The sequence below is a fragment of the Cherax quadricarinatus genome, chromosome 19 (assembly GCF_038502225.1).
Source record: "Cherax quadricarinatus isolate ZL_2023a chromosome 19, ASM3850222v1, whole genome shotgun sequence".
Lineage (NCBI taxonomy): Eukaryota > Metazoa > Arthropoda > Malacostraca > Decapoda > Parastacidae > Cherax > Cherax quadricarinatus.
In genome coordinates, this window is record NC_091310.1 from 15,502,244 (window position 1) to 15,526,280 (window position 24,037).

Here is a 24,037-nt window from a genome sequence, read left to right on the forward strand (position 1 = left end):
CCTTCACCACTGCTGGTACCTTCACCACTGCTAGTAACTTCACCACTGCTAGTACCTTGACCACTGCTGGTAACTTCACCACTGCTAGTACCTTCCCCACTGCTAGTGCCTTCACCATTGCTAGTACCTTCACCAATGCTAGTAGGTTGACCACTGCTAGTACCTTCAACACTGCTAGTAACTTGACCACTGCTAGTACCTTCACCACTGCTAGTACCTTCACCACTGCTGGTACCTTCACTGCTAGTGCCTTGACCACTGCTAATACCTTTACAACTGCTAGTACCTTCACCACTGCTAGTACCTTCACCACTGCTATTAACTTCACCACTGCTAGTACCTTGACCACTGCTGGTAACTTCACCACTGCTAGTACCTTCCCCACTGCTAGTACCTTCACCACTGCTAGTACTTTCACCACTGCTAGTAACTTCACCACTGCTAGTGCCTTGACCACTGCTGGTACCTTGACCACTGCTAGTACCTTCACCACTGCTAGTAACTTCACCACTGCTAGCACCTTCACCACTGCTAGTACCCTCACCACTGCTAGCACCTTCACCACTGCTAGTAGCCTTACCATTAGTACCTTGACCACTCTAATACCTTGACCACTACTAGTAGCTTGTGACTAGTGCTCAATATAATCGTACAAGAGGTCATTATAATGGTGCAAGAGTCATTATAATTATATAAGAGTCATTTTAATAGCAAAAGAGCTCATTATAATGGTGCAAGAGGTCATTATAATGGTATAAGAGTTCATTATAATGGTACAAGTGTTCATTATAATGATACAAGTGGTCATTATAATGGTACAAAAGGCCATAATGGTACAAGAGGTTATTATAATTGTACAAAAGGTCATAATGATACAAGAGTTCATTATAATGGTACAAGAGTCATTACATAATTGTGCAAATTCAAGGATTATATGGATTAAAATAAGGATTGGAAGTGAAAAGTGGGTCATAATAAGCATGTATGCACCTGGAGAAGAGAGGAGTGTAGAGGAGAGAGAGAGATTTTGGGAGATGTTAAGTGAATGTATAGGAACCTTTAAACCAAGTGAGAGAGTAATTGTGTTAGGGGACCTGAATGCTAAAGTAGGAGAAACATTTAGAGAGGGTGTGGTAGGTAAGTTTGGGGTGCCAGGTATAATTGATAATGGGAGCCCTTTGATTGAACTTTGTATAGAAAGGGGTTTAGTTATAAGTAATACGTATTTTAAGAAAAAGAGGATAAATAAGTATACAAGATATGATGCAGGGCATAATGACAGTAGTTTGTTGGACTATGTATTAGTAGATAAAAGACTGTTGAGTAGACTTCAAGATGAACATGTTTACAGAGGGGCCACAGATATATCAGATCACTTTCTTGTTGTAGCTACACTGAGAATAAAAGGTAGATGGGATACAAGGAAAACAGAAGCAGCAAGTAAGAGATAAGTGAAGGTGTATAAACTAAAAGAGGAGGCAGGTAGGGTAAGATATAAACAACTATTGGAGGATAGATGGGCTAGTGAGAGTATAGGCAATGGGGTCGAAGATGTATGGGGTAGGTTTAAGAATGTAGTGTTAGAGTGTTCAGCAGAAGTTTGTGGTTACAGGAAAGTGGGTGCGGGAGGGAAGAAGAGCAGTTGGTGGAATGATGATGTAAAGAGAGTAGTAAGGGAGAAAAAGTTAGCATATGAGAGGTTATTACAAAGTAGAAGTGATACAAGGAGGGTAGAGTATATGGAGAGAAAAAGAGAGGTTAAGAGAGTGGTGAAGCAATGTAAAAAGAGAGCAAATGAGAGAGTAGGTGAGATGTTATCAACAAATTTTGTTGAAAATAAGAAAAAGTTTTGGAGTGAGATTAATAAGTTGAGGAAGCCTAGGGAACACATGGATTTGGCAGTTAAAAATGGGAGAGGAGAATTATTAAATGAAGAGTTAGAGGTATTGGGAAGATGGAGGAAATATTTTGAGGAATTGTTAAATGTTGATGAAGACAGGGAGGCTGTGATTTCGTGTATAGGGCAAGGAGGAATAACATCTTGTAGGAGTGAGGAAGAGCCAGTTGTGAGTGTGAGGGAGGTTCATGAGGCAGTGGGTAGAATAAAAGGGGGTAAGGTAGCTAGGATTGATGGGATAAAGATAGAAATGTTAAAAGCAGGAGGGGATATAGTTTTGGAGTGGCTGGTGCTATTATTTAATAAATGTATGGAAAAGGGTAAGATATCTAGGGATTGGCAGAGAGTCTGTTGAGTATACCTGGTAAAGTGTATGGTAGAGTTATTATTGAAAGAATTAAGAGTAAGACAGAGAGTAGGATAACAGATGAACAAGGAGGCTTTAGGAAAGGTAGGGGATGTGTAGACCAAGTGTGTACAGTGAAACATTTAGGTAAACAGTATTTAGATAAGGGTAAAGAGGTTTTTGTGGCATTTATGGATTTAGAAAAGGCATATGACAGGGTGGATAGGGGGGCAATGTGGCAGATGTTGCAGGTGTATGGTATAGGAGGTAGGTTACTGAAAGCAGTGAAGAGTTTTAACGAGGATAGTGAGGCTCAGGTTAGAGTATGTAGGAGAGAGGGAGATTATTTCCCAGTAAAAATAGGCCTTAGACAAGGATGTGTGATGTCACCATGGTTGTTCAATATATTTATAGATGGGGTTGTTAGAGAAGTCAATGCGAGGGTCTTGGCAAGAGGTGTGGAGTTAAAAGTTAAAGAATCAAACACAAAGTGGGAGTTGTCACAGTTGCTCTTTGCTGATGACACTGTGCTTTTGGGAGATTCTGAAGAGAAGTTGCAGAGGTTGGTTGATGAATTTGGTAAGGTATGTAAAAGAAGAAAATTAAAAGTGAATTTAGGAAAGAGTAAGGTTATGAGGATAACAAAAAGATTAGGTGACGAAAGACTGGATGTCAGATTGGAGGGAGAGAGTATGGAGGAGGTGAATGTATTCAGATATTTAGGAGTGGACGTGTCAACAGATGGGTCTATGAAGGATGAGGTGAATCACAGAATTGATGAGGGGAAAAGGGTGAGTGGTACACTTAGGAGTCTGTGGAGACAAAGAACTTTGTCCGTGGAAGCAAAAAGGGGAATGTATGAGAGTATAGTTGTACCAACACTCTTGTATGGGTGTGAAGCATGGGTGATGAATGCTGCAGCGAGGAGAAGGCTGGAGGCAGTGGAGATGTCATGTCTGAGGGCAATGTGTGGTGTGAATATAATGCAGAGAATTCGTAGTTCGGAAGTTAGGAGGTGTCGGATTACCAAAACTATTATCCAGAGGGCTGAGGAGGGGTTGTTGAGGTTGTTCGGACATGTAGAGAGAATGGAACAAAACAGAATGACTTCGAAAGTGTATAAATCTGTAGTGGAGGGAAGGCGGGGTAGGGGTAGGCCTAGGAAGGGTTGGAGGGAGGGGGTAAAGGAGGTTTCGTGTGCGAGGGGCTTGGACTTCCAGCGTATTTGATAGGAATGAATGGAGACAAATGATTTTTAATACTTGAAGTGCTGTTGGAGTGTGAGAAAAGTAACATTTATGAAGGGATTCAGGGAAACCTGCAGGCCGGACTTGAGTCCTGGAGATGGGAAGTACAGTGTCTGCACTCTGAAGGAGGGGTGTTAATGTTGCAGTTTTATAACTGTAGTGTAAAGCACCCTTCTGGCAAGACAGTGATGGAGTGAATGATGATGAGGAAAGTTTTTTTTTTCGGGTCACCCTGCCTTGGTGGGAATCGGCCAGTGTGTTAATAAAATAAAACGAGTCATTATAATGGTACAAGAGTCATTATAATGATTCAAGAGTCATTATAATGGTAACAACTCATAGTTTAGGAGTGTTGGATTCTACACTCCTTCAAGATCCTACAACCTTTCAAGATTCTACAGTCCTATAGGATTCTACAATTTTGCAGGATCCTACAGGAGTCCACAATCGTTCAGGATATTGCACTCCTAAAGGATCCCTCAGTCATGCACGATACCGTACTCCTGCAGGATCTTATATGATGCTACACTCCTACGGTAGCTTATAGGATCCTACACTCCTACAGAATCTTGTAGGAACCTACACTCCTGCAGGATCTTATATGATCCTACACTCTTACAGTAGCTTACAGGATCCTAAACTCAAAGAAACTTAAAAGATCTTTCACTCCTTCAGAATTTTATAGGATCTTATACTCTTACAGTATCTTACAGGATCCTAAACTCCTCTAGGATCTTATAGAATTCCACACTCCTGTAGCATCTTATAGTATCCTACGTTTCTACAGGATCTTATGGGATCCTAAGTTTCTACAGGATCTTATAGGATCCTACACTCCTACAGGATACCACACTTATGACCGCCGCACCATCAAGAGAGGCATGAGTCTATAACAGAGGAATCCTCAGCAGGTCACCTACTTTCATTGGGGCCCCTCACACACAAAAGAGGATCCCTTCTATATTTATAAGGCTCCATTCCCACAAGTTGCTTGCTCAGGGACTTCCCACAACTCTTAATCCCAGTTCAACCTAACCAATTTTATCCCCATCCAAACTCCCTAAATAGGCGTAATCGTATTGAGAGGCAGCCCAATTCTTGGCCAGAGAACTCCGCTGTGGCGAGGCCTAAGAGGATTTGTTGAAATCCGATTGAAATCGCCCAACTGATTTTTTCATTCGTAAATAACGGAATAAGTAGTGTTGTTAGAGACTGGCTGTTAACCATAATGGTGGTGAGGCTGGTTGTTGGTGGCAGTGTTAACCATACTGGCTGTGAGGATGGTTGTTGATGGCAGTGTTAACCATACTGGCTGTGAGGCTGGATGTTGATGGCAGTGTTAACCATACTGGCTGTGAGGATGGTTGTTGATGACAGTGTTAACCATACTGGTGGTGAGGATGGTTGTTGATGACAGTGTTAACCATACTGGTGGTGAGGATGGTTGTTGATGACAGTGTTAACCATACTGGTGGTGAGGATGGTTGTTGATGACAGTGTTAACCATATTGACTGTAAGGATGGTTGTTGATGATATTGTTAACCATATTGGCTGTGATGATGGTTGTTGATGACAGTGTTAACCATATTGGCTGTGAGGATGGTTGATGACAGTGTTAACCATACTGGCTGTGAGGATGGTTGATGGCAGTGTTAACCATACTGGCTGTGAGGCTGGATGTTGATGGCAGTGTTAACCATACTGGCTGTGAGGATGGTTGTTGATGACAGTGTTAACCATACTGGTTGTGAGGATGGTTGTTGATGACAGTGTTAACCATACTGGTTGTGAGGATGGGTGTTGATGACAGTGTTAACCATATTGACTGTGAGGATGGTTGTTGATGATATTGTTAACCATATTGGCTGTGATGATGGTTGTTGATGACAGTGTTAACCATATTGGCTGTGAGGATGGTTGATGACAGTGTTAACCATACTGGCTGTGAGGATGGTTGATGGCAGTGTTAACCATACTGGCTGTGAGGATTGTTGTTGATGACAGTGTTAACCATACTGGCTGTGAGGATGGTTGTTGATGACAGTGTTAACCATCCTGGCTGTGAGGATGGCTGTTGATGACAGTGCTATTGCTGTTTTTGCTGGTTCTGCTGCTGTTGCGTTTTTCTTTCAGTTTAGAACGATGTCTGTGATGCTGCTGAGGTCGCTGTCTGTGACGTTGCCGTCTGTGATACTGCTGAGTGATGTTGAAGAAATGAAGGAGGGAGGCAAGGAGGGAGGAAGAGAGGGAGTGAATGAGGGAGGGAGTTAGGGGGAGGGTAGAGAGGGTGAGGGAGGGAGAGAGGGCGGAATAACAAAAGTGGTGGGAGTGGAACATTCTTCAGGGTTATGAGAGTAATCTTGCTAGGCAGCTGGAAGCTTGCAATGTTGCATACATTGTTTGTGAGGAGCAGGCGCCTCTCTCTCTCTCTCTCTCTCTCTCTCCTCTTCGCCGTCTCTCTCTCTCTCTCCCTCGTCCTCTCTCTCTCTCTCTCTCTCTCTCTCTCTCTCTCTCTAAGAACACACCCTGAGGACCATGCTGGCTATATTATTAGTCAGCACAATATAGAGAGAAAATGAATTATCTACGTAAACTTGAATATGAAGAAAGATTGTATAGAATATGAAGGAAGAATATGAAGAATATAGAGGAAGAATATGAGAAATATGAATATGGTAAAGAATATAAAGGAAGAATATGTAGAATATGAAGGAAGAATGTGGAGACTACGAAGGAATAATATGGAGACTATGGAGGAAGAATGTCTGGTAACGTAACGTAACGTCAACAAATTATTCTTTCAAGGTCAGGTTAGGTTAGGTTAGATTATGTTAGGTTAGGTTAGGTAAGGTATTACGCACACAGGTAATGAATGGCCTGTGAGACCTGGTCGCAATGGCAATTAGAGCAAACAAACTCAGCAGTAGATATAATGTAGATTTTGCCTCACTCACTATATACAGGTATGTTCACTATGTACAATATGTCCAGATAGAATAGTAAGTGCACACCACGGTGATAGATGGCAAAGCAGAAGGCAGAGAGCGCACCGTATTCAACCAGCAGGTAGGCAAGTCTGCCAATGCTTACCACAAATAAACCACATTGTTTCAGCTTTGGCAGGATTGCCTGTGATTATCCAATGAACTAAGGTACTGATTTAACAACGGGTACCCTATCGATCGTTAAACCCTTATCACCCGGTTCACTGGTTGGGAGGCAGCCTATATGGGAGTGCGATATACGCCGAATAAATTGTAACATACTCTTTGCATGCCACATAAGGTTCGTCAGGAAACACGGCAAGTATTTCCTGACGCGGTTCTTAGTCAGATGATGACCCGCCGCTGGAGTTTTTGGTCACATGACCAAGTCCTTGCAGTGGCTTACCAGTTCATCCCTTTAAAATATATGGCTATAATTATAACCATTCTAGCAAGATGTAATAACGTGACCTTCTGCACTTGATTACCACAGTAGGACTTTATTCTCAGAAATAATGCAGCCGCCACCACTAGTACCACGACTAGTACCAACACTAACACTACCACTAGCACTACCGTTAGCACCACCACTACCACCATCACTACCAGTACTACTAGTACCCCACTAGCACTACTACCACCACCACTACCAGTACTACCACGAGTAGCACCACCGCTACGAGTACTACCACTAGCAGTACCACCATTATCATTACCACTAGTACCACAACTAGCACCACTACCGCTACTACCACTTCTACCATCGCCAGCAACACATGGAGGAAGACAGCATCAAGTTACCCCAGACTCCCATTTCAGTGCAAATCATCAGTCAGTCACTAAATATTAGCGGCTTTAACAGCTGTTACTAATTAAAACACCTTCAGAAGCAGCTGTTGCTAGCTGAAACACCTTCAGAAGCAGCTGTTGCTAGCTGAAACACCTTCAGAAGCAGCTGTTGCTAGCTGAAACACCTTCAGAAACAGTTGTTGCTAGTTGAAACATCTTCAGAAGTGGTTGCTATTGTTTAAAACACATTCAGAAGCTGGTCGTAAACCAAGGCAGACTACTAACTCTGAGGCAACTGATTCTCAGACACGAATATAATCAATTCTCTGTTCCCCTCAAGTCAAGACTCGCTAAAATTCTACCCAGAGCCGTTCAACTAAAGGGTTGCAGTGTACGTCTTTGTCGACCAACTGTGGTCTTAGAGAGGCAAGATTTTGTCCGACTTTTTAACCCCAGAGGGTTAGCCACCCAGAATAACCCAAGAAAGTCGGTACCACATCGAGGACCGTCTGTTTTATATCTAATGCGGTCTTTAAATCTTATCGCCCAGGATGCCACCCACACCAGTCGACTAACACTCAGGTATCTACTTGCTGCTAGGTGAACGGGGACAACAGGTGTAATGAAACGCCACCAGTGTGTTTCTACCCTTGCCGGGGATCGAACCGCGAATATTTTCCAACTTACAAGGCGGAGTCTTGGAAGTGTCTGGATGGCACTTAACCTGTCCACACACGCACTCAGGGGCAACACATCACTTGCAGAGCGAAACATCAAATGTCTCGACACTAGATGATTTGTATTCATGAAGAAGGATTGAAGATCAGCGGTAGGAGAGAGCTCGTGATCAGAGGTAGTAGAGCCTTGGATCACAGGGAGTAGAGCCTTGGATCACAGGTGTTAGAGAACCTGGGATCACAGGTGGTAGAGCCTGGGATCACAGGGAGTAGAGAGCCTGGGATCACAGGTGGTAGAGCCTGGGATCAGAGGTAGTAGAGCCTTGGATCACAGGGAGTAGAGAGCCTGGGATCACAGGTGGTAGAGCCTGGGATCAGAGGTAGTAGAGCCTTGGATCACAGGGAGTAGAGAGCCTGGGATCACAGATGGTAGAGCCTGGGATCACAGGGAGTAGAGAGCCTGGGATCACAGGTAGTAGAGCCTTGGATCACAGGTGTTAGAGAGCCTGGGATCACAGGTAGTAGAGCCTTGGATCACAGGTGTTAGAGAGCCTGGGATCACAGGTGGTAGAGCATCTGGGATCACAGGTGGTAGAGAGCCTGGGATCAGAGGTAGTAGAGCCTTGGATCACAGGGAGTAGAGCGCCCGTGATCAGAGGTAGTAGAGCCTTGGATCACAGGGAGTAGAGCGCCCGTGATCAGAGGTAGTAGAGCCTTGGATCACAGGGAGTAGAGCGCCCGTGATCAGAGGTAGTAGAGCCTTGGATCACAGGGAGTAGAGCGCCCGTGATCAGAGGTAGTAGAGCCTTGGATCACAGGGAGTAGAGCGCCTGGGATCACAGGTGGTAGAACGCCTGGGATCAGAAGTGGTAGAGCGCCTGGGATCAGAGGTGTTAGAGAGCCTGGGATCACAGGTGGTAGAGAGCCTGGGATCACAGGTGGTAGAGAGCCTGGGATCACAGGAGGTAGAGAGCCTGGGATCACAGGTGGTAGAGAGCCTGGGATCACAGGTGGTAGAGCGCCTGGGATCACAGGTGGTAGAGAGCCTGGGATCACAGGGAGTAGAGAGCCTGGGATCACAGGTGGTAGAGAGCCTGGGATCACAGGTGGTAGAGAGCCTGGGATCACAGGGAGTAGAGAGCCTGGGATCACAGGTGGTAGAGCGCCTGGGATCACAGGTGGTAGAGAGCCTGGGATCACAGGTAGTAGAGCCTGGGATCACAGGGAGTAGAGCGCCTGGGATCACAGGTGGTAGAGCGCCTGGGATCACAGGTGGTAGAGAGCCTGGGATCACAGGTAGAAGAGCCTGGGATCACAGGTGGTAGAGCGCCTGGGATCACAGGTGGTATAGCGCCTGGGATCACAGGTGGTAGAGCGCCTGGGATCACAGGTGGTAGAGCCTGGGATCACAGGGAGTAGAGCGCCTGCGATAACAGGTGGTAGAGCGCCTGGGATCACAGGTGGTAGAGAGCCTGGGATCACAGGTAGTAGAGCCTAGGATCACAGGGAGTAGAGCGCCTGGGATCACAGGTGGTAGAGCGCCTGGGATCACAGGTGGTAGAGCGCCTGGGATCACAGGTGGTAGAGAGCCCGTGATCAGAGGTAGTAGAGCCTGGGATCACAGGGAGTAGAGCGCCTGGGATCACAGGTGGTAGAGCGCCTGGGATCACAGGTGGTAGAGAGCCCGTGATCAGAGGTAGTAGAGCCTGGGATCACAGGGAGTAGAGAGCCTGGGATCACAGGTGGTAGAGCGCCTGGGATCACAAGTGGTAGAGCGCCTGGGATCACAGGGAGTAGAGAGCCTGGGATCACAGGTGGTAGAGCGCCTGGGATCAGAAGTGGTAGAGCGCCTGGGATCACAGGGAGTAGAAAGCCCGTGATCAGAGGTAGTAGAGCCTTGGATCACAGGTGGTAGAGCGCCTGGGATCAGAAGTGGTAGAGCGCCTGGGATCACAGGGAGTAGAAAGCCCGTGATCAGAGGTAGTAGAGCCTTGGATCACAGGTGGTAGAGCGCCTGGGATCAGAGGTGGTAGAGCGCCTGGGATCACAGGTGTTAGAGAGCCTGGGATCACAGGTGGTAGAGCATCTGGGATCACAGGTGGTAGAGAGCCTGGGATCAGAGGTGTTAGAGAGCCTGGGATCACAGGGAGTAGAGAGCCTGGGATCACAGGTGGTAGAGCGCCTGGGATCACAGGTGTTAGAGAGCCTGGGATCACAGGTGGTAGAGCATCTGGAATCACAGGTGGTAGAGAGCCTGGGATCAGAGGTGTTAGAGAGCCTGGGATCACAGGGAGTAGAGAGCCTGGGATCACAGGTGGTAGAGCGCCTGGGATCACAGGTGTTAGAGAGCCTGGGATCACAGGGAGTAGAGAGCCTGGGATCACAGGTGGTAGAGCGCCTGGGATCACAGGTGGTAGAGCGCCTGGGATCACAGGTGTTAGAGAGCCTGGGATCACAGGTGGTAGAGCATCTGGGATCACAGGTGGTAGAGAGCCTGGGATCAGAGGTGTTAGAGAGCCTGGGATCACAAGGAGTAGAGAGCCTGGGATCACAGGTGGTAGAGAGCCTGGGATCAGAGGTGGAAGAGCGCCTGGGATCAGAGGTGGTAGAGAGCCTGGGATCACAGGTGGTAGAGAGCCTGGGATCAGAGGTGTTAGAGAGCCTGGGATCACAGGTGGAAGAGCGCCTGGGATCAGAGGTGGTAGAGAGCCTGGGATCAGAGGTGGAAGAGCGCCTGGGATCACAGGTGGTAGAGAGCCTGGGATCACAGGTGGAAGAGCGCCTGGGATCAGAGGTGGTAGAGAGTCTGGGATCACAGGTGGAAGAGCGCCTGGGATCAGAGGTGGTAGAGAGCCTGGGATCAGAGGTGGAAGAGCGCCTGGGATCAGAGGTGGTAGAGCGTCTAGGATCAGAGATGATAGAGCGCCTGGGATCAGAGATGGTAAAGCGCCTGGGATCAGAGATGGTAGAGCACCTGGGATCACAGGTGATAGAGAGCCTGGGATCAGAGGTGTTAGAGAGCCTGGGATCAGAGGTGGTAGAGCGCCTGGGATCACAGGTGGTAGAGCGCCTGGGATCAGAATTGGTAGAGAGCCTGGGATCAGAGATGGTAGAGCGCCTGGGATCACAAGTGGTAGAGCGCCTGGGATCAGAGTTGGTAGAGCGCCTGGGATCAGAGGAGTTAGAGAGCCTAGTATCAGAGGTGTTAGAGAGCCTGGGATCAGAGGTGGTAGAGCCTTGGATCACAGGGAGTAGAGAGCCTGGGATCAGAGGTGGTAGAGCGCCTATGATTAGAGGTGGAAGAGCGCCTGGGATCAGAGGTGGTAGAGAGCTTGGGATCACAGGTGGTAGAGCAGGTGAGTGCAGCAGGTGGGTGCAGGAGGTGGGTGCAGCAGATGGATACAACAGGTGGGTGCAGCAGGTGGGTACAGTAGATGGGTACAGCAGGTGGATGCAGCAGGTGGGTACAGCAGGTGGGTACAGCAGGTGGATACAGCAAGTGGGTGCAGCAGGTGGATGCAGCAAGTGGGTACAGCAGGTGGGTGTAGAGATAGATAGATAGATAGATGGATAGATAGATAGAGAGAGAAAGAGAGAGAGAGAGAGAGAGAGAGAGAGAGAGAGAGAGAGAGAGAGAGAGAGAGCGAGAGAGAGAGAGAGAGAGAGAGAGAGAGAGAGAGAGAGAGAGAGAGAGAGTGACAAGAGACAGACTAAAGTTGAGAGACCGACCCAACTTGACGTTTCTAATTACTGAGAGGAATGACTTCCTTGGTACGTCTGTGTGCGAGGTACGTCTGTGTACGAGGTACTTCTGTGTGCGAGGTACGTCTGTGTGCGAGGTACGTCTGTGTGTGAGGTACGTCTATGTACCAGGTACGTCTGTGTGCGAGGTACGTCTGTGTGCGAGGTATGTCTGCGTACGAGGTACGTCTGTGTGCGAGGTACGTCTGTGTGCGAGGTACGTCTGTGTGCTAGGTACGTCTGTGTGCGAGGTACGTCTGTGTGCTAGGTACGTCTGTGTGCGAGGTACGTCTGTGTGCGAGGTATGTCTGTGTGCGAGGTACGTCCGTGTGCGAGATACGTCTGTGTGCGAGGTATGTCTGTGTTCGAGGTACGTCTGTGTGCGAGGTATGTCTGTGTGCGAGGTACGTCTGTGTGCGAGGTATGTCTGTGTGCGAGGTACGTCTATGTGCGAGGTACGTCTGTGTGCGAGGTATGTCTGTGTGCGAGGTACGTCTGTGTGCGAGGTACGTCTGTGTGCGAGGAACGTCTGTGTGCGAGGTACGTCTGTGTGCGAGGTACGTCAGTATGCGAGGTACGTCTATGTGCGAGGTACGTCTGTGTGCGAGGTATGTCTGTGTGCTAGGTATGTCTGTGTGCGAGGTACGTCTGTGTTCGAGGTACGTCTGTGTGCGAGGTACGTCTGTGTGCGAGGTATGTCTGTGTGCGAGGTACGTCTGTGTGCGAGGTACGTCTGTGTGCGAGGTATGTCTGTGTGCGAGGTACGTCTGTGTGCGAAGTGCGCCAGTGTGCGAGGTATGTCTATGTGCGAGGTGCGTCTGTGTGCGAGGTGCGTCTGTGTGCGAGGTATGTCTGTGTGCGAGGTACGTCTGTGTGCGAGGTACGTCTGTGTGCGAGGTACGTCTGTGTGCGAGGTACGTCTGTGTGCGAGGTACGTCTGTGTGCGAGGTACGTCTGTGTGCGAGGTACGTCTGTGTGCAAAATACCTCACTGTGCGAGGTGCGTCAGTGTACTAGAACTTCGTTTATTCTACGGCTGGATTAACATAACTTACCTGATTGACTGGCTGACTGGTTGATTGACTACCTGACTGGTTGATTGACTACCTGACTGGTTGATTGACTGGCTGACTGGTTGATTGACTACCTCACTGGTTGATTGACTTGCTGACTGGTTGATTGACTGATTCACTGGTTGACTGGCTAACTGGTTGATTGACTGGCTGATTAGTTGAATGACTGACTATCTGGCTGGCTGGCTAACTGACTGGCTGGCAGTTTGGCTTACTACCCGGCTGGCTGACTGGTAACTGACTGACTCACATAAACTGACTGACAGGATGGCTACTGACTGAACGATCTCTTGGATGGACTGAGAAAAGACAGGGCACCCTAGAGGGCTTGCCATCCACTTGACGGGAGGGTAAAGAAGCGGGTTGGTGGGCAGTGAGGCGAACAAGTGGGAGGACGGGCTTGCGGGCGGACGGGCGGTCAGGAGAGCTTAAGAAAGAAGGCGGCCAGGAGTTGCCTAGAGCTTATCGAGATTCAGTGCAGATATCCGTGCGGTGTGTATTGTTCACTGTGAAGCTCATCTCATCTCTAGAACAATGCCTGCCACTCCTATTGTGCTCTCTTCTCTCTCTCTCTCTCTCTAACAGTAATATTTCAGAAATCAGTAGAACAATGCATAATATTGATCCCGAGCAAACCGTAAATAATGTTACGCCAGTAGTAAGGCTAGACGGGTGTTTTTCTAACATCCTCCCATGTGCTATATTCACTTTGGATCAAACTGGTGGAGTTTTGTGAAATATAATAAGCAATATGGTCAGCGAATAAAAACATATGGGCTACCATTGGAAATTTTTTATTAAGAAGTTTCGTTCGCTTTAAACTTCCTGAATCTCATATAGATTATACGAAATCAGAAAATATATAGACAATTAAAGGTCACATGTGGTGAGGTCAGGTGTAATGTGGCATGTCAGGTCATCTGACGGACCATGTCACTTACATGTACACTGTTATTTTCAACTTGTGTTAGAAGTGTTCAGGGTTCCAGGACCGAAACGTTTTCTGATAAATATATCCAGGTGTTGGATTAAGTGTCTATTTTTAAACCTGTTTGTCGGTATCATTTACCAAGGTTCATACCTGTTAGATAACCTTGTCAGAACAGTAGATATGCTTAAAGTCCAGGTGTTTTACATAACTGTGTTGTCATGTATTACGACTGATTCTCAGTAACGGCTCCGGTATAGGTTCTTTTTCCTTAGCAGGATTTTAGCCTCGTTCCACTTCAGAAAATTCATACCAATGTTCCTATGACTCACGAATTATTAAATTATTACCAGTATTTACTGATCCTTGTGTCTAGATCTCTCGCTGTTCCTCCTCAAATATTTCTTGTTGCTGCTTCCACATGGAATAACTTTGACTCGTGATGTGGTGTCAGAGGTGTTATTGATCTTTCCTCTGTTGTGTTCTTTCATGCTGCGAAATGATGCTGGTTATATTTTTTTTATACCTCACACGGGTTTAGCGCTTGTTTTGATATAATAATGGCAATCATAAAACTTGAAGGTTCAAGTGAATGAGAAATTTGCTGGATGTTATATTTAATACTTTGTACTCTGCGTTTTCAATCTTAAATGAAATCTGGAAGTAAATCCAATTTGGAGAAAACTAATTGGATTTAATCGCATTTCTCTAACAGATTGTGAATTCAATTCCAAATTCACTAAGAATAAAACTCTATGACCCACTATTTTGGTACAGCTGTCATGGCCTGAGTGGTGAGGCATTAGATCACCTTAGTTCACTGGATAAAGACACAGATGCAGTATAATGTGATCCTTTATTAAGAGCGTTTCGCCCACACAGTGAGCAATACCAAGTCATAAACAGATCTTCCCGTGGCAGAGGATGTGCGTATTTATAAGGAGTTTAGTGAGGTGACGAGCTGGGTGAGATATGTTGAAGCTCACTTCTTGGGTAACAGGTTGCACAAATACATGGCTTGAAAGACGTTGGATTCGAGAAAAACCTGCCTAGCATGGGCCATTAGGCCTACTGCAGTGTTCCTCCCTACTATGACCTGTTGTTATATAGTATAACGATCATGAAACTTCCTGGAAAGAGGTTCATCTATGTTGTAAAAGACGGTGTTCTGGAAAAAGATATTTAATATGCAGAATCATGATAATTCCAGAATTCTGCGTTTTGATGTGTCTTCTTTGACAATGAATCGTGTGTCATTGTAACTGATAAGGTGATTGTGGGAATTTCTATGTGAAACACAGGCGTTGTTCAGGTAGTTCATTATGCTGGCAAACTGGTGTTCAAAAATACATGTGCGAAGGTCTCTTGACATTTCCCCCCACGTATTTGGTCACAGTCGTTGCAAGTGATTGTATATACTCCTGTCACGGTTTGGAACTGGCAGCTCCCTTCCCACACAAATTATCAGGGTTTCTAGCCAGACACATTGCAAAACTCTTCGGCACCATCAGTCACTCACATTTAAATATTCTGGCGACCTCCTCAAACGCATCCGAAGAATCAGTATCAGGAACGCGAAGCTCTCCAGCCTCGACGTTATATTCTTATTTATTAAGGTACCAACAGCACAAGGCATCGATCTCCTTGCGATGGAAAGTTGAGTGTACCAGCGGCTTTGTGGACCTCAATGAACTATGTTGCTTTTAACTGTCTCATTTGGAAAATACTTTCTTTCGGCAGCCTTTCGGTCTACCTGTGGGTTCACCATTAAGTGCTGTTCTGGCAAATCTACACATGGAATGTTTTGAAGCCGAGAGGTTTTCCTTTAAACTCTGACCTAATCTGCGCGAAATGCTCTGCATAACAAGCGGCTTTCTATATAGTAGTGTGTCATTGATGTCAGTTAGGCTTGTATACCTGTACATGTACTTGTAGGAATAAAGATATTATTGTTATTATTATTATTATTATTATTATTATTATTATTATTATTATTATTATTATTATTTGCTCAATCACCTGGCTTCATTATGTTGACAATGTTCTCATCCTAACTCCTAGTCGATTCAACATTCCTGCTTTTCACACAAACTTAACCAGGCCGAGCCCTCCATCCAATTAACACTTGAAGAGGAAGTCGGCGGCACCGTGTGTGACAATTTCTGTATGGGCTAATCTGTAAAATCTCTAGGTCTTAGATTATCACAACATTGCTACTCCATACAGGCAACACAAGAATCCAACACCATATCTAATTACCTGGACTTACTCACCTTGTACAGTGGCAAGGTTCTAAAGTCATCGCACCTAATAAGTGGCCTACTGAATGAAAAATAACTGAGACGGCTAGTCAGTCGATAATATAAATCAAGGGCTATATAAATTAGATTTATACTTTATAGAAGCTATTGTTGAGAGTCTAAAGCCCAGATGCTATGTTAGGACTGCTGATGGTTGAAGGTGTTATGTTCTGCCGTTCCCCTTACCACTTTAATTGTCTAATTTACGCCGTGTTCACTGTTTTCACAAGCACAATACCTTAAGAATTCGATTTAGCATAAGTCAATATTCAATAGTTATTTATCACCTACGTCATTCCGATGTGATTATATTTTGTGTATTTCTCACATCTAACTCATGTTCCTGGTTCAACTTGTTCCAAGTATTACCCTGAATCTTGAAGAGGTGAATTATTCTTTTTCTTTAGGAATTCGTGTGGGTTCCTTATTTTTATATATTTGTTAAGTAATTTAACCATCTTTGGCATGAGATATTATATTATTTAAAAAATACGTAATGAGATTATATATGTCAGTTGTTTTTATTATCGGGCAGCTATAATGAAGACAACTGACATCTATAATTTCATTATGTATTGTTCCATGAAGCAAGTGGTTCCATAAGGAATTAGTAATGTATAATACATGATTTTACGAATAAAAAGGTGTGAAACATGAATTAAAGTACATTACCCCGCTGGTGATGTGTGTCAACTGCCTCCTGGGCGGCCCTGGCGTCTTCAGTCCCTACGTGTTCGTTTTTTGTCGACTCATTTAACAGGAACCCCGCGTCTGAATGAACCCGCTCCTTGCGGAGAACGCAGTGAGCGGCTATTGAGCCGTATGATGCTGGTGGCACTGTATTTCGTAGTAAGGCTTTTGAGTTTCGTTACATTTCCCTATTTCTTGTACTTTCTGATATCCATCTCTGAGGTGTTAACTGGTTCCTCTCACCCTTCAGGCTCTCTTTTCTGCTGCTTTGTGTCCAGACAGCAAGTAGCTCTTTTGATTTCTGATTTTCACCATATTTTTTTCATTCCTCCCTATTGCAAGCTCCTGATGAATGACTATTGATATTTGTTTAAAAGGCCTTGAACTTCTTATTCACATCCCCTTGTGGCTGTATTACTCAGTTTCTAAAACCACAGAAATGACAGACCACTCTGGTAATCAAAGTCACGATGTTACTGTGGCTTTATCGAGTGTATAACTGTGACAATGGTGTGAAACAGTGATAATCTTACTGTACCGTCAGTTAGGTGAGTCCCAGTACTCCGGTACAAACTTCGATAATTGTTGACAACAACTGGTTGAAAGACACGTCAACCAGTACTAGGACATATTTGCCAGAAAAAGTTTTGGTCCATCGACTGTCATCACCTTAATATTTCTTATTTGTATTAACTAACGACAATTCAGACTGTTTTTTTTTTCATAACTTCTTCGCCTATGATAACATAAATTGGCATTGTCTTAGTACACGAAACGGAGTAAAAATTACTGTTTGGCTGACTTGTATGTGACCGCCAGTGATAACTAGCAGCCTTACTGGTTAGAAACCAGCACCGATCAGTGGAAGGAGTATCGAGCCTCTACTGCTTCTTGCGTTAAATGACCCACATTGGTTTAGTGTCATGCGAAATACATTTTTTTCTGAGGCCATGCATACCATCGTGCACAACATATGAATTATTTTTTTTTTACAAACAGAGCAACAAATTCTTTAGTATACACTCATAATAGTGCATCATTGTAAGTTTGTAGGCGTCATGCACCAACACCTGAGGAATGGTAAAGGCAATCAAATTTTTATCTAAGGAAGCAGAAAGCATCTCCAGTTTCTTGGATCATGAGCATTAGTGTTGAGAACGGCGCTAAGTGAACAGTGAACTGTTACAGACTGCGTCAGTAGGCTGAGTTGGGCTGACAAATGATGCAGGCAAGTATGGTAAACACACCTTGCAAAGCCATCCTTTTTTTTTTGGGCCACAGTAATAAAGACCTCCGCAAACAGCCTCTTTATTAAAAAAAAAAAAGGGTCTCCTATTTTAGCCTGGTTTAATTTGGAGGCGATGATTGCGACCGCCAGCTAATTAAGTGATAACGTCGACCTCCCCTCCTCTCTTGCATACCCCGTCCCCCCAACCATCCCCCTCCCCTCTCCTCCCCCTTACCAGGCAGGTGCAACATCGCGATATGAGGGGGTCCTTCTTTTCGCCTTCAAAGCAAAAATAAAACACCTCGCTGAGAACCCTCTGAAAAAGCCTGATGGAGGCTTCCAGTTTGACTCCAGACACTGTCTTCCAGCAGACTCTCCTGGATTTGGGTGTTTAAGAGGTCGTTTAATTGCACGAGTTTTGCATCAGTGCGAAAACCAGAATACTTTAAAGAGGTATTGTGCAATAACGCTGGATCATTCCCTATTTTTTTCCCTGGTGATTTCAGCGCGATCGTACAACTGGGTGCATATCTTACTTAAGGTGAGGTATACTTGAGTGTGAAGACACAAACACACAAACACACACACACACACACACACACACACACACACACACACATACACATACACACACACACACACACACACACACACACACACACACACACACACACACACACACACACACACACACACACACATACACATACACACACACACACACACACACACACACACACACATACACACACACACACACACACACACACACACACACACACACACACACACACACACACACACACACACACACACACACTCACATACACACACACACACACACACACACACATACACACACACACACACACACACACACACACACATACACACACACACACACACACACACACATACACACACACACACACACACACACACATACACACACACACACACACACACACACACACACACATACACACACACACACACACACACACACACACACACACACATACACACACACACACACACACACACACACACACACACACACACACACACACACACACACACACACACACACACACACACACACACACACACACACACACACACACACACACACACACACACACACACACACATACACACACACACACACACACACACACACATACACACACACACACACACACACACACACACACACACATACACATACACACACACAGAATAATAATCTTTGGGACTACGCTTCGCTCTTTAAAGAGCTTCATCAAGTCATGACTTGTTCAAAGGTCTGCAGAGACCGAAACGTTGCCCGATTTGAAGCTTGTTCCGTAACTTGTGCATTTGTCTGAATACTTGTCGACAATTTGTTGCTTCATGCACAAGAGGAGAGCACCAAGACACAACACCAACAGACTGGTGAGCCAGCCTCTCTCCCCCGCATTATCGTTATGTTTTAACAAGACAGAGGCACACGTACTTCCAGTTGCATAAAGAGAGAAGGGAGGAGGAGGGAAAGCGAGGGAGAGAGGTTGGAAAGGAGAAAAACGAGTGTGGAGAGGATAGAAGAAGAGAAATGGAAAGGAGAGAAAGAAAAAAAAAGGTAAATGGAATCTAGAAAGAGGATGGTAGGGCAGAGAATGCAGAGAACGAGAAAGAAATGGAAAAATATCAATTGAGAAACAAATGTGTAGAGAAGTGAGAATAAAGGAAAGATAAACAAGAGAGGACCTGAGGAAGGAACAGACGTGAAAAGAAAAGAGGATAAAGGAAGAGAGGAGCAAGAGAGGACCCCAGGATGGAACAGGAGTGTAGAGAGGCGATGATAAAGGAAGAGAGAAGCAAGAGAGGACCTTACTACATTTATACTTCCCCAAGTCTGCCTGGTGAGACCCAAAGACCAAAGCATCTTTAAGGACCGACTTGGTCCTTCCTGTCTTGTAAACAAACCAACACCTCCCCCCCCACCACAATACCCCAGGACACCCTGCTGATACCCCATGACACCCTGCTGATACAACAGAACACCTCCTGATACCCTAGGACACCCCCCTGCTACCCCAAGACACCCTCTAATACCCCAGGACACCCATTGCTACTCAAGGAAACCCCCTGTTACCACAGGAACCCCCCCTAATAATCCATGACATCCCCTGCTACCCTAAGACACCCCCTGCTAACCCAGGACACCCACCTTGCTACCCCCAGGAAACCTCCTGCTGCCCCAAAACAACCCCTAATATCCCGGGACACCCACCTAGCTACCCCAGAACACCCCTTCCTGCTACCCTAGGATACTCCCTTCTGCCCCATTACAAAACCTGCTACATGAGGACACTCAGCTTGCTACCCCAAGACATTCCCTGCTGCCTCAAGACACCCCCTGCTACCTAAAGACACCCCTGCCACCTAAAGACATCCCTGCTACCTAAAGACATCCCTGCTACTTAAAGACACCTTGCTACCCCAGGACACCCACCTGCTACCGCAGCAGGCCAAACTTGCGACCTGGACACAAGTCACCTACTAGGACCTGGTTCACTCGAGTCTAATATCTAGTGACCTGTACAACAGTCACCTACCAGGACCTGGCTTACACTAACAGTGACCTGTGGAGGGGCTGACTCGACCCTGACATGGATCAGTACTGGACTGACTGATCCTGCATGGAACAACTTAAAGCTGACCTACTCTTTGACTTGACTTCCGGATGAATCGAGTCTTGAGCCTACTTAAAGATTTCCTTCATAGTGAACTGTGATACCTGTGACCTGACTCATGGATTCTTGCACCCAGGTAGTCAGGTCTGAAGACAGGCTTCCCTGCAGCCTGGTCAACTAGGCTGTTCCTGTTCTGCTTACCGACATGGTCATTACAGCCTGGCTGACCTCACCTACCTGGCTCTGAGATGATCTTTATGACCTGACTCGATGAAAACATTTTCAGTGACCTGTCTTATTGATTACTCGTTGACCTGCTCGCTGACACGGCCAGCAGTTACCCATCATCCAACCTCATGGGTAAATTAGTAGGTTAGTTAACCATGATCCAATTTCATGGGTAACTTTGTAGGTTAGTAACCCATGATCCAGCTTGCTGAGTAAGTTAATAGGTTAGCAGCCCATGACCCAACTTCATGAAAAACTTAGTATGTTAGTTACCCATCATCGAGCCTCATGGGTAATTTAGCACCCATGCTAGTTTCATGGCTAACTTACTAGGTTGATTACCTATGACCTAGGTTCATGAGTAACTCAGTAGATAAGTTACCCATGGGTAACTTAGATCTAGGCAGGAAGCGATCGTCAGGAAACTGGACAAGTGTCACCTGACGCTGGTTTTGGTCAGATAATGACCCACCGTTGGAGCTTTTGGTCATCTGACTGAGGCCTTCCGCTGGCTTACACCTCCAACCTTTACAATTAATGGTCATAGTTATAAACGTTTATTAGTACCTAAACTTAGATCTGTCAACCACGATCCACCTTCAGTATTGTGATAATACAAGTCACAATAATTTACTCATTGAAGAACACAATAAGAGATAACTACGTCACTGAAGAACACAAGAAGAGATAACTACGTCACTGAAGAACACAATAAGAGATAACTACGTCACTGAAGAACACAAGAAGAGATAACTACGTCACTGAAGAACACAATAAGAGATAACTACGTCACTGAAGAACACAAGAAGAGATAACTACGTCACTGAAGAACACAAGAAGAGATAACTACGTCACTGAAGAACACAATAAGAGATAACTACGTCACTGAGGAACACAAGAAGAGATAACTACGTCATTGAAGAACACAATAAGAGATAACTACGTCAATGAAGAACACAATAAGAGATAACTACGTCATTGAAGAACACAATAAGAGATAACTACGTCATTGAAGAACACAATAAGAGATAACTACGTCACTGAAAAACACAAGAAGAGATAACTACGTCACTGAAGAACACAAGAAGAGATAACTACGTCACTGAAGAACACAATAAGAGATAACTACGTCACTGAAGAACACAAGAAGAGATAACTACGTCACTGAAAAACACAAGAAGAGATAACTACGTCACTGAAAAACACAAGAAGAGATAACTACGTCACTGAAGAACACCAGAAGAGACAACTACGTCACTGAAGAACACAATAAGAGATAACTACGTCACTGAAGAACACAAGAAGAGATAACTACGTCACTGAAGAACACAAGAAGAGATAACTACGTCACTGAAGAACACAATAAGAGATAACTACGTCACTGAAGAACACAATAAGAGATAACTACGTCACTGAAGAACACAATAAGAGATAACTACGTCAATGAAGAACACAATAAGAGATAACTACGTCACTGAAGAACACAATAAGAGATAACTACGTCACTGAAGAACACAATAAAAGATAACCACGTCACTGAAGAACACAAGAAGAGATAACTACGTCACTGAAGAACACAGTAAGAGATAACTACGTCATTGAAGAACACAATAAGAGATAACTACGTCACTGAAGAACACAGTAAGAGATAACTACGTCATTGAAGAACACAATAAGAGATAACTACGTCACTGAAGAACACAGCAAGAGATAACTACGTCATTGAAGAACACAAGAAGAGATAACTACGTCATTGAAGAACACAGGTAGAGATAACTACGTCACTGAAGAACACAAGAAGAGATAACTACGTCACTGAAGAACACAAGTCACAATAACGTAATGAAGAACACATAAGTGATATTAACTCAAGATCATAACAGATCGTACACAGAGTTTTCGGTTACCGGAAGTTAAAGCACCACGGTTAATAATTGTGTTAGTTTTAACATCACGGTTAATAATTGTGTTAGTTTTAACATCACGGTTAATAATTGTGTTAGTTTTAACATCACGGTTAATAATTGTGTTAGTTTTAACATCACGGTTAATAATTGTGTTAGTTTTAACATCACGGTTAATAATTGTGTTAGTTTTAACATCACGGTTAATAATTGTGTTAGTTTTAACATCACGGTTAATAATTGTGTTAGTTTTAACATCACGGTTAATAATTGTGTTAGTTTTAACATCACGGTTAATAATTGTGTTAGTTTTAACATCACGGTTAATAATTGTGTTAGTTTTAACATCACGGTTAATAATTGTGTTAGTTTTAACATCACGGTTAATAATTGTGTTAGTTTTAACATCACGGTTAATAATTGTGTTAGTTTTAACATCACGGTTAATAATTGTGTTAGTTTTAACATCACGGTTAATAATTGTGTTAGTTTTAACATCACGGTTAACAATTGTGTTAGTTTTAACATCACGGTTAATAATTGTGTTAGTTTTAACATCACGGTTAATAATTGTGTTAGTTTTAACATCACGGTTAATAATTGTGTTAGTTTTAGCATCACGGTTAATAATTGTGTTAGTTTTAACATCACGGTTAATAATTGTGTTAGTTTTAACATCACGGTTAATAATAGTGTTAGTTTTAACATCACGGTTAATAATTGTGTTAGTTTTAACATCACGGTTAATAATAGTGTTAGTTTTAACTTCACGGTTAATAATTGTGTTAGTTTTAACATCACGGTTAATAATTGTGTTAGTTTTAACATCACGGTTAATAATAGTGTTAGTTTTAACATCACGGTTAATAATTGTGTTAGTTTTAACATCACGGTTAATAATTGCGTTAGTTTTAACATCACGGTTAATAATTGTGTTAGTTTTAACATCACGGTTAATAATTGTGTTAGTTTTAACATCACGGTTAATAATTGTGTTAGTTTTAACATCACGGTTAATAATAGTGTTAGTTTTAACATCACGGTTAATAATTGTGTTAGTTTTAACATCACGGTTAATAATAGTGTTAGTTTTAACATCACGGTTAATAATTGTGTTAGTTTTAACATCACGGTTAATAATTGTGTTAGTTTTAACATCACGGTTAATAATTGTGTTAGTTTTAACATCACGGTTAATAATTGTGTTAGTTTTAACATCACGGTTAATAATTGTGTTAGTTTTAACATCACGGTTAATAATTGTGTTAGTTTTAACATCACGGTTAATAATTGTGTTAGTTTTAACATCACGGTTAATAATTGTGTTAGT